Below are 11,962 nucleotides of genomic sequence, written 5' to 3'. Positions count from 1 at the left end.
AGATGGTACAGGAAACAGTAGTAATTGAGCATTAAAGCTTCTTGTGGGCCACAAAAGCTTTGGAGCAAGATGATATTTGTGTGGTCTCTTCATATAGGTCTTTGTGACCTTATCAACAGGTTGGATGGCAAAATAAACATTCCGGTGGAATCCATAAAGTTTTTAATGGTGGGGATTCAATTATGACTTTTTCCTGTGGTGTGGTCCACCTAAGATTTGGGTCAGGTTCATCTTTGGGATCATTCCCTAAAATAAGCAGTCAAAACGGTTGCACGGTGGATTTAAGGCACATACATCCCTCTGAGCCCCACAGTCAGGTCTCCCACCCGGAACTTACTGCGCTAAGTGACAGTACGAAAATTATAGGTTTTTTTATTAAAAAAATTCCCTACCCTGTAATACGTGGATATATCGTCTAATAAATGTTCATCAATCCAAATTTAAATAATCTTAAATTTTGGTGATGCATGATTCGTCCACACTGGACTCATAACTTGGACAGCAAATTTGAATTACTTATATGCCACGTGTGCAGTTTCTAAGGGGTCGTTTGGCACCTTGGATTGGAGGGGTTTCCAATCCCCTGGTTGTTTGGCAGAATAAAGTAATAAAGTAACTGCAGGTTTTAAATCCTTGGGATTTTCAATCCCCTCTTTGAGAGGGTTTGCAATTCATCGTGAGAGCTTGGATTACACCTAAAATCATTTCAATCGCTGCAGGTGTAACATGTGTCACTATACACTATCATTCTATTGGACACATGACCCACTAATGATAATCAGCATTGTCCAAATATTGCCCATGTAAATCAAAACCGTCTAAACATTGTCCAGTACCGTCCAAACATTGTTCATACAAATCAACGATTAAAAATTGTTGGTTAGTCACTCAGACATAATCTTGTGCTTGTGGCCTATACGAGACTTGGAATTTCATCATTTTCAGGCAAAGCATATATTTCAGCGGGCTTATCACAATCATTGTATCAAAAATTACATATCTTACTAATTAGAGATATTAAAGTTGATTTAGTAATTAAATTCAAATCCCTATAAATATACTAGGGATAGGTACGTTTAGATTAAAGTTGATTCACACTCTAGGTGCCAAACACATTAGGAGGATCACAAATCAGGGGGTTTCTAATCCTGAGGTTGGGTTACAAATCCACGCTCCCAAACAGGCCCTTCTTGAGTATAATCCACTATACTCTGCCAGAGTAACAGAGTTTTTTTCTCATAATCAAGCTGTTCTCTTCAGAGGAAATGATGACCCTCTTACATATATCATACGCTCCTTGCGATGCATGTACTTCAATACAAAATTCAAATTTGGGCTTCACTATGGACAGTTGGGATGCACCATTACGAATATTAATTGGACTGCAAGCCTTGGTTCATCCAATCTACTTGCTTTTTTCAGTAGAGGTGTATAAGAGGATGTTGGGTATTTTCAGTTTGTAGAAGTGGGCCCTTACAAACCGTTAATATAATGGTCCTCATCAGGGATGGGCCATGCATCAAAGATACCATATTTGAGGACTTTGTTGGGCTTCAATTTGGACACACAGCCACACTCGTACTGGATGATTTTGATTTGATTGTGGGTGTGCACATGTATATATATGTGCTAGGCATACTAGAGTCATATTCCACTCATATTAAACTGAACGCCTTATAATCTCAAGCACCGAAGTAGCTTGATTAAGGCTAGATTCAGTAAGATTGACCAAGTTACTCAACCATCAATTAACAAGGAATTAAGTGATTTATGAATGGGAGGGTTTGTCTTTTAGATGAGTTATTTTTGCTTTAAAAGTGGGTACTTTTATCACTTTGGAAATAGCTTTGTGGCATTTATCAATAAAGCAAAGACTTAAAGAAAAGACATAAAATATAAGGCCAAGCACCCATTTTATTGAACTGTATAAGAATGTAGCATAATAATAAACAAACAAATAAGTAAAAGAAATTACCAATGACAATTCGAGCAGGTGAAGCGACCATAAATGGTTGATAGTCCTTTTTACCTATACGGTCAAAGATACGGTTTTATGAACCTGAATGGGTCACGGACAGTCGTGGTTCAGCTAGTAGGTTGTGGCCTGAAGATCACTAATGACTAGAAGATTTATTATCCTACGACGGGGTCATGAATAAAGAACTAAACTAATTTTGACTTTTTACCGTGATACTTTAGACAAAAGTTAGAAGATTAACTAAAGCTATATTAATTGATCTACACCTATTGCAGTATTGTGCTCGTTAGAAATTGAAAGGCTAAACTAAGCTCGGATAGGAAATGTTACGTCAAATAAGAGATTTCTGTGTTTAGATTGATGAGAGTTTAGAGCTCTTCATTTTTTATTACTTTTATAGACTTAGATAGGTGATGGCCTTACATATGGTCCATTAAGGTTTGAAATCAATGGGCTGACCGATTAGTAGCTTCGGCCTGATATTCTTTTAATTTAAGATGAGGCTAGCTAACTATTATGCTGTCGTGTTTACTTATGTTTTCATTTCCTAATGATGCTCTTCTTGGTGCACCGCTTCGTGATCCATGGATATGTGAGACGCATCTATAGTGGAAGTGTACTTCAAATCCTTACAAGCTCTCTGCTATGCAATTTCTTTTTTTCTTTTTAACTTTGTAGAAGTGTGCCAACATGTAGTGGCATCTTGTTCAGTAGAGTTGACCATAATCTTGTCAGGTCTAAATAAATGATATGGGTATGATAAATAGCCTTTTCTTTGTTGAATTTGAACGGATGCCGTCTTTTCTATTCTAACTTTAGTACGTTGAATGGCAACCTAGAAATCCAGTACGGGGATTTGGTTTTTTTTTTTTTTTTAAATTATTATTATTATTTTTTATTATGACAACCACAATGGGACCATAATATCAAGGAATACATGCCTACGTGGCATGTATGCAAGATCCGTATTACTCACCTAATGGGACCCCTCCAAATGCCATCGCACAAAGAAGCACTAGGTGGATCAGACGTGCCAAAAAACAAAATTCAATAAGTAATCAACAAATGGTCCACACTAACTGGCCTGATCTCTGGACCATGGAACACAAAAGAAAGGAACACCACACGAACGACCAGATACACATGTGAGGTACCGCATTGGCACATGAGATGAGTAGACACATGTGAGGCGCTGCATTGGCACGTGTGGTGAGAGTAGGATTTGGAAGTAAATGTTTATCTTTTCATGTCCTCATTGGATTCTCATAAGGAAGAGTCGCTTTCATCATGAGGGTGAGAGATAGAGGAAGAGAGAGTAATTATACTTAGCTGCTTTTTTGGGCTTTTGCTGAAACTCTAATAAACGAGAAATCAGCTTTATAAGGGTGGCATTGGCAGGAAATGATAATAAAAGACTCTGGTAATAGCGTGCTAGATACTAAGATAAAGCTGATATTTTCTCAAGGATTTTGGTTCCACGCATTCAAAAGGGCTATCATCTTTTCCTAAGATGGCGATCATCTTTTTTCTTTTTTATCAATATACGAGAGAAATGCATGAAAGGGAAAACACCGTACCTGTGGCATATTTCAGATCAGTTCACGACTTCCAAACCAATGTCTTAAAACTTGGGCTAGAGAGAATTTTGAGACAGTTCAACACAAACAAATCAAAGAAAATTCCGCACTACGAGTAATCTCTGGTAGATGGGGACTTATCTCCGTAACTCTTGGGGCATGTTTGGATTCTATCTGGATTCTATACCCATTTGATAATTTCCTTGTTACAGTAGAAAATAGGATTATAAATATGGGTAACTAGCTGCAGAGCAAACGGAATCTTCAAATTCATTAGACAAGTATTACCTTGTTTCTGTTGAATCCATTTATCCAAAGTACCCAATTGTCTTATCCATTCCTACATGGATTATGTGTTGTGCACAATCATTAGACGTTGGGTGCGTAAGCAACCTTAAAACGAATCAGATATGTGAATGGAGAGACAAAAATCGAACAATCACATGCCAACACAGAGACAAAGATTTTACGTGGAAAAATCCTTGTGAGAAAAAAACCATGGCACTAAATTACAAACAATCCACTATAATTAATAGAAAGTTACTAGAGATGGATAATTTACAAATTTGAAAGCCCAAGCTTTCTCCCCTTGCAAAACCCTAAAATTGTGTAAGCTCTCTGTACAATACACGGATTAACCTTATAACTCCATATTACAAAGGGTTATATAGACTTCCATATGAAATTAGAAACAAATTAAACCCGCACCTTCTAAAACTTGCACATCCTATTCAGTCAATCCCACCTGACCTTCGGTCGATCGGGAACATCACAGAGACTCTCGGTTAGCTGGAAGAGATCTCGGTCGACTGGGAACAATATAGGGAGGTTTTGGAACGCCCTGAATTTTGGGAACCGATTGATCTCGGCCCCCAATTCTTGGGTGTCACTTATGCCTTGCAAAGTCTCGAGATTAGTATAGTTTAGTTAATTCATAAGCAATAGAGAAGTTCAGTGGACAGTGTAGCATAAATCAAGACCAGTTCACTAAACCCAAGTGCAACTAATATGAAATGTAAATCTGGGAAAATGAGATAGTGCGGATTCACATAAGGGACCGTGTCTCAACAAAATATACAGTCCAAAAGATGTACAAAATCGCAACCCTGAGGCTCCATCACTAGTCCTAAAGCAGCCTACGATGATCCGCCAAAAATATGAAAATAGGAGAGCTCCTCCTTCTCGTCCATGCTTGCCTCATCCAACGCATCGAGCTCTGTAACACCTGCATCTAAGATATGTTCTGGCTGGTGTTTTAAAACACCATCCTAGAGTGGGAGTGAATCATCAACTCAGTAGGTTCCATTAGCAATGAGTTACACATGTTATCAATTTCATAAGCGCAATTAATGAAAAGCATCAAACACAAAGTCATTAGTTACTCTTTTTAATGCATATGCATGTTATTATGAGACGATGCATACCCTCGCCATCCAACAATCTCTCGAGCGACACCATCTTACATTCGCAATGCCCAACACTCCCTCAATGTGACTTCAATTGCCGAGTCGCCATCCTAACTAATGCGATGTGATGGTGAACATGTTAGCTGAGTGTTTAGTTATATCCATTTATCCAACAGTTTAGGAAAACTGGAACACCCTAACGGGGTTAATGCCCTATCCTGATCACAAGGCTTAGCGGCCACAGCGGCCTTGCGCTCATGATCCTCGACCTGATTGGGTTCGTCACTCCCAAATAGTACATACGAAGGTAATGTTCTAAGATAGGATTTTCTCACGGTCACTACGGGGAGGCTCGTCGCCCCAATGTAGGCGGATAACTCGAGCATAGTGTCCCATTCCACCATGCCCGGCTTCCGAGACTTGTGGATTGTATCATGATAGTTTTTAGTGATCGCTATATGGGCGTAGGGTGCCCCATGTTCAAACAGGCATGAGCATACATGATTAACAAATATGGTCGGTCAGCTAGTGGGCCAATTTGCCCCATTCAGGTGAATTATAGAACACACGGCATTGGGTGCGAGCATCCCACGTAGTCCAACTACTGCCAGCTATTCATATTTGACCTAAATGGGTCAGCGTTGGGCGACCTTACCGATGGGGCTGTCCATACGGGCTTTGAAGTTTTGCTGGCCAACCCGACAAGAGGGATTGAATTTCTTAATATTGTAAAGCGAATCATGATTTACTTCTAGTTGCAGAAAATTCAGGCATGCATACGTATAAGGTTCAATTGCTTAATATCATAAGAGATCATGAATTAATCCTAATTGCAAAAGGATCTAAGCAAGCATGTAAATGAGTTTCAAGTTTGCTTAATATCGTAAGAGGATCACGTACTACTTCTAATTACAGAAAATTCAGGCATGCATGTAAATAATTCTACAAATAATCGTCCCAATTTAAATACATAAGAGACATGCAGCACATTTCCCCCAATTACCTCAAGTTTGGGGTTGAATCATACTCATGTTCTCATGATGGAAAGGAAATCAAAATAAAAGGCAACATTATATAATGACTTGACCTAATTTGGCATGAAATTAAACATTTCTTACTCTAAACAAGTTTAGTCAAGTTAAGAAGAAATATCTACTAATGAATTTCTTGCAAATCAACATGCAAAGCAAAATTTTCATACACAATCATTAATTCTAGCCGAGGTTCAATAAATGGCCACCTAAGGATAATAGTCCGTACCTAAGAATGATTTAACAACTTGCGGAGCCACACCCAAGGTGTCGGTCCCGTGAGTTGGTGTGTCGGAGCCTTGTGCCAATAAAATTGCATGCTAGGGTGCATGCAAGTGGTCTAATGTGTAAAACTTGGGATAGGACTAGATGGATACCTTCCGATTGCTGGTGGGCCACTTCTACCACGGCAGAGTTGTGAGTTCTGACACGGGACTGTGGTGGGAGAGAAAAATTTCTCAAATTCCAGCTCCTTGGAGCTCCTTCTCTCTCTACTCTCTCCTTCAGCAAAATTCGTATGGGAGTGAGGGGGAGAGATTTTGGAACTTATATAGTCTGAGAATTTGTCCAATTGGCCCTAGGGAGTCTTATTTTGACATGCATACCCCTAGTGGGTTGATTTCTAGTCCCTGAGGCCATCCTAGTGGCCCCCCGGCCTATCTGTGTCATGAGACAAGTGTCCCCTTGTCAGATGAATGGTTGTTTCGAATTTGGTGGCAAACGGATGACTCGATTGACCGCAAGGGACTGATTTGTGATCAATGGTCACTGTCGTTTGATCAGGGCCCAACTTTGTGGATAAGAGTAGGGAAATATCCTTGTCCTATGGCTCGAGTTTGAATACAATTTAACGGTTGGAAAGCCGCAACCTTGTCTTTTTAGTGGCAGGGCCAAATTACTTAAGTTTCAGGTTTTGGACTTTAAATCCCAAAGAGTCACGCTTTTCAAGTGCTGCCTTCACGATCCAAGTTGCACAGTTTGAGGCATCGTTTGGGTCCACCGTCTGTGATAGACCTCAAGCCCAGTGAGGCCCATAACTTCATATATTTTGGACTTATTGGACTGTCCACGGGCATTACATGGTCATTTTAGTATGTTGTAATGTATCGTTGGGAAGACCGGCAATACGACCCATTCACAACACTGATCACATTCAGGCTTGTTTACATTCGTGACTTGTTTTATCCTGACTTAGCAGCAGTGGCTCTCAGCATTGTTTATCCCTTGCCTTTTAGGGTCTCATACGTGTGCATTATGCGACTGTATAGTGCGGTCCTACGGCAGATCCACTAGTGGACTCCTTAGGACGCCGTAAATTTTGGCCTTGGGTGGGTGTTGCAGGTTTGGTTTTCTTTACTAGAGTTCGGTTGATTGAACTGCACATACTAGATTAAAGGCACTATGACAACAATCTCCACCGTAGCTTTAATCGCCTTCATCTTTATTGCTCCAAGCTGTTATCACAACCTCTAAACTTCAATATAACTTCATCATCGCTTCATGTGCACACTCTGTCTTCATTCATCCTTCACATAGCCTAGAGACGTCTTCATTCATCCTTCACATAGCCTAGAGAAATTGAGCAAAACCTAAACTTCTTTGTAGGAACCACTTTCGTAAGTATATCCGTCGGATTTTTGCTCATGTGAATTTTATCAAGAGTAACACTACTTACCTCTAACATTTGTCAGATAAAGTGATGACATACATTAATGTGTTTAATCCGCGAGTGATAAATTGAGTTCTTCATCAAATTAATCACGTTTTCATGGTCAAATGCACATGCATGATTCCTTGCTGAAGGCGTAATTCATTCATCATTCTTCTCAACCAAACCACTTCCTTGAATGCTTCTGTTACCGCCATATACTCAGCTTCGGTTGTGGATAGAGCAACCACAAACGCAAGCTTCGACATCCAACTGATCGCTCCACTTGCTAATGCAAATGAGTAACTGAAAGTCGATTTTCTGTTGTCCATGATACTAGCATAATCAACATCTACATAGCATAACAGTTTCTCCTTAAATTTCTCGAATGTAAAGACAGTCAATTGTATCTCGTATATAATGAAATGGTCATTTCACTGCATTCCAATGTTGCTTGCTGGGGTTTAACATGTGTCTGCTTACAACACCCACTGCATGTGAAATATCTAGTTTAATATAGAGCATGACATACATAAGACTTCTAATTGCACACAAGACATATACTACTTTTCTTCATTTGTAGTAGGACATTATTCCAAAGAAATTTGAAAGTGAATAGAGTAGGGTGTACTAACCAGTTTAGCCTTATCAAGTCTGAACTTGACTAAGAGTTTCTCAAGATACTCCTTCTAAGACAACCATAGCCCACTCCTTTCCTTATCCCAGTGTATTTTAATGCCAAGAATCCTTTTTCCAGCCCTCAGATCTTTCATGTCGAATGTCTTAAATAACTGAGCCTTAAGTATATTGATTTCAAACATGCTATGGTTGGAGATAAGCATATCATCAACATATAATACCAAAGTACTGAATTTACTATCACTAAGTGATTTAAAGTAGACAAAAAGATTGAATTTACTTCTTGTAAACCGTTGACTCAACATGAAATAATCAAACTTTTTATACCACTACCTAGGCGACTATTTCATGCTGTACAATGACATTTTCAACCTATAAAACTTATTCTCTGATCCCTGTACCTTAAACAATTCTAGTTGCTTTATGTAAATATGTTCTTCCAATTCTCCATATAGAAAAGTATTCTTTATATCCAACTATTTTGGTTTAAGATTGTATTGGGCAACCAGTGCCAATATGAATATGATAGATATTTGCTTCACAACTAGCGGGAATATCTCACAGAAGTCAACACATTCTTTTTAAGCATAGCCCTTCGTAACTAGTCTCGACTTGTACCCATCATGTTTCTTCCAATAAATCACTTGCATCCGATCGCTTTTCGCCAAGTGGGAAGCTTCACTAGCTCCCATACCTCATTCTTTTATAAAGAATTCATCTCATCCTGCAGCGCTTCCATCCACTTCTCTGCATCTATGTCATCAAGAGCTTCCTGAAAAGTAGACAGGTCCCTCTCATCCATAATGAGGGCGAATGCAACGTTTGAGTGCATATTTATATCTCAACGATAATTTGTGATTCCACGATGGATTTCCTGATAGGTGGTAGCTCCACTTGCTCCTGTACCTCTTCCCACGACTCAACTTCTTCAAATGTTTCACCTATGTTTGTTTCCACATTAACAACTATTTTTCAGTTTTCTTCTGCTCATCATTTTGATATAAGGAACATTCATCGAATTTGACATGATGACTAAATATAATATTTCATGAAACACGGTTGGATAGCTTGTACCCTTTCACTCTATCACCATAGCCGACAAAGATATACTTTTTAGCCATTTAATATAGTTTATCTCTTTCAACTGACAATACATGGGTAAGCATTATAATAAAAAATCTAAAGCCCCAGGTAGTCAACTTCCTGGCTAATTCATACCTATTTCAAAATTTTACAATCAATCAACGTAGAAAGGGAATAATTCACTAAATAGCAAGTTGTGCTAACGACCTCAGTCTATAGTTCATTGCCTAACCCAGCGTTACTTGGTATATTTTGTGTTTTTTTCCAAAAGAGTGATTCATAAGTTTTTTCATACTATTTTGTTCTGGTGTATGCCTAATATGATCCCCTCATTCTTACAAAACAGATTAAATTCCTTCAAATAAACTCTTCGTTGTTATCAGTCCTCGGAACTTTTAGTTGTTGCCCTAACTGTTTTTCAACTATAGCCTTCTAAGACTTAAAAGTGGTAAACATATTAGATTTATTTTCCATGAAATAAACCCACACATTTTTAGAGAAATCGTCAATAAATGCTACGAAGAACGACGACCCTCCTCTAGAAACAACTGGTTACGCCCCAACACATTAGAATGCACATAATTAAGCTATCCTTTACTAATATGTTTTCTAGTTTTAAATGACAATATTAATTATTTACCGTATATGCAATGTTCATATACATTTAAATAAAAATTTTTAAAACCAGGAATTAAATTATGATAGGGTAGTACCTTTATACCATGCTCACTCATGTGGTCTAGGCGCCGTGCCACACATTTGATGACATGAATTCTGCTACAATCGTTGCAGCTCCAGTCGATACAGTGCTCCCAATCATCTTGTAAAGGTTTATACTTTTTTGTGCCTTCATTACAATGAGTATCCCCTTTGAAACTTTTAGGACACTATCAAGCCAGAGAACTGATCCCTGCGTGCATCAAGAGTTCCCAGAGATATTATATTTTTCTTCAAATCAGGAACGTGCCTTACATATGTCAAAGTGCGCTCCATCCCATTGAACATTTGCATACAAATAGAATTAATTCCAATAATCTTATAGGCATAATCATTACCCATAAGAATCAGGCCACCATCATACTCGTTGTACGAGGTGAACTAACTTCAGTGATGACACATGTGGCATGATGCCCCTATATCGAAAATTCACTCGTTACATAGGTGTCCAACCTTAAACATAGATAATACATTATAACCATTCGTCCTCTCACTAAATTACACTGAATTGGCCTCCTTTGGTGAATCATTTGAATTCTCATCTTTTTGAGTTTTAAGACTTGTACAGTCCTTCTTCATATATCTTGTCTTACCAAAATTCCAGCACTTCAACTTCCCTTTGCCCTTCGACTTAGACCTTGATCGTGACTTAACATTCTTTCATTCAAACGATCTTCCCCTTGAAACCAATGCTCCCGAAGAAGTACATTCCCCACCGTTATTCTTTATTTACTACTTTGACTAAAGGGCAATGGTAACGTTATCGATGTCTAAGGTATCCTTACCATGTCACGAGGTATCCATAAGATTTTTGTAGGAATTTAGAAGGGACATCAACAAGATTAAGGCTTTGTTTTCTTTGTCGATCTTCACATCCACATTTGTCAGTTTACAAACTAATTTGTTGATGACACTGATATGTTTAGATAGATCTGACCCTTCCATTATCTTCAGAGTGTACAACTATCTCTTCATATACAAGCAATTAGAGAGCGATTTCTTCATGTAAATGCTCTCCAACTTTATCCACGATCTTGTGGTAGTTATCTTATTAATGACATTGTATAAGACATCATCGACCAAGCACAATTGAATTACACTAATTTCCCTTTGAATTAGGTCATCCCAATCCTCTTCCTTCATTGTTTCAAGAAGGCTCGCTTTGCCAATGAGTGTTTACGACACTCCTTACTGAATTAGGAAGGATTTTATCTTTAACCTTCATAATTCAAAGTTATTTTTACCTATAAAATTCTTCATCTCAAACTTCACATTCAATTCCTTTGATCTCGTGTCTTAAATTCAATCTAAAACCTCAATGTAAAGCCTACGCTCTGATACATCTTGTTGTGCATAGCCGGCACACATTAGGCAGGGATGGAACCTTAAAACGAATCCAACACACGAATATAGAAATAAAAATTGAGCAATCATAGAAAAACATATAGATTTTACATGAAAAAACCCTTGTAGAAAAAACCCACGACACGACACCAAGCGACAATCAATCCACTATAATAAAAAATTACAAAAGATGGACAACTTACAGATTCAAAAGCCTAAGCTTTCTCCCCTTGTAAAACCTCAAAAATTGTGTAGGCTCTCTCTACAATATATGGATTAACCCTAATTTCGTATTACAAAGGCTCATATAGACTTCCGTGCAAAATTAGAAACAAAACCAGCACTGCCTAAAACTTGCACATCCCATTCAATCGACCCCACTTGAACTTAATCAACCGGGAACATCACAGAGACTCTCAGTTGATTGGGAACAATATAGGGAGGTTTGGTCGACCCTACTAGAGTTCGGTCGACCCTACTGCACACGCTAGATTGAAGGCACTTTGACAACATTCTGTATATATTGTTGGGAGAAGAAA

The sequence above is a fragment of the Magnolia sinica genome, chromosome 19, assembly GCF_029962835.1.
Source record: "Magnolia sinica isolate HGM2019 chromosome 19, MsV1, whole genome shotgun sequence".
Lineage (NCBI taxonomy): Eukaryota > Viridiplantae > Streptophyta > Magnoliopsida > Magnoliales > Magnoliaceae > Magnolia > Magnolia sinica.
The sequence above is the reverse complement of the archived record's forward strand: the minus strand, read 5'-3'. Positions refer to the sequence as shown.